The 872-nt window shown below is 37.8% G+C and overlaps 1 non-coding gene across 1 annotated transcript; it reads right to left on the bottom strand.

Moving 5' to 3' along the window:
* Nucleotides 1–482: 482 nt before the first annotated feature.
* LOC122122056 lies at nucleotides 483–589 on the bottom strand. Its single transcript, XR_006150093.1, has one exon. It is a non-coding gene; the product is annotated as a U6 spliceosomal RNA (small nuclear RNA).
* Between the last annotated feature and the right edge of the window lie 283 nt (nucleotides 590–872).

Here is an 872-nt window from a genome sequence, read left to right as displayed (position 1 = left end):
GACATATATAACTTATTGCAAATAAGGGATACCATGGGACCTATGTTTCTTTGGACTTGGCCTATTTCAGTTAATATAAATTTTTCCAAGTCTTTCCATTTTCTAACAAATTGGGCAATGTCATTCTTTCTGATGGATGATAGAATTCCATCACACACACACACACACACACACACACACACACACACACACACACAATGTTTTCTTGATCCATTAATCTATTGTGGGGCATCGGGGTTGGTTCCATATCTAAGCTATGGTAAGTAATGTTGCAATAAACACAGTTGTGCTGGTAGTTTTAGAATGGCCTTGTAAGTGATGATTTGGGTGAATGCACAAAAGTGGGATTGCTGGGTCATAGAGGAGCTCTATGTGTAACCCTTTGAGGAACATCCATACTGCTTTCCAAGTGCGTGAACAAGTTTACACTCCCACCAAGAATATAGTAGGGTTCCCTTCTGGTCACATGCCCTCCAGCATCTGTTGTTGTGGAACGCTTCATGAATTTGGGTGTCAACCTTGCGCAGGGGCCATGCTAATCTTCTCTGTATTGTTCCAATTTTAGTGTATGTGCTGCCGAATTGAGCACAGAACATTTTTTATATATAAAGTGGAATTGATTTTTTTAAACTAGTTAATTCAACAAAAAGCAAGTTCAAAAGAATTGTGAAATTTTAGAACCAGATATTTGTTACATAAGCACACATTTAAGAATAAAGTCAAGATTGATATGACAAAAACAAAATGAGTCCAGATGTTTGTTGTTCAAGAGATGTGTAGGAACTAAAGCTACCAGCACAACTATGTTTATTGCAGCATTATTTACCATAGCTAAGATATGGAACCAACCCAGATGCCCCTCAGTAGATGAA

This window comes from Dipodomys spectabilis, unplaced genomic scaffold, assembly GCF_019054845.1.
Source record: "Dipodomys spectabilis isolate Male_0828 unplaced genomic scaffold, ASM1905484v1 ptg000203l, whole genome shotgun sequence".
NCBI classification, from domain to species: domain Eukaryota; kingdom Metazoa; phylum Chordata; class Mammalia; order Rodentia; family Heteromyidae; genus Dipodomys; species Dipodomys spectabilis.
This window is presented reverse-complemented; position numbering and strand designations above follow the sequence as displayed.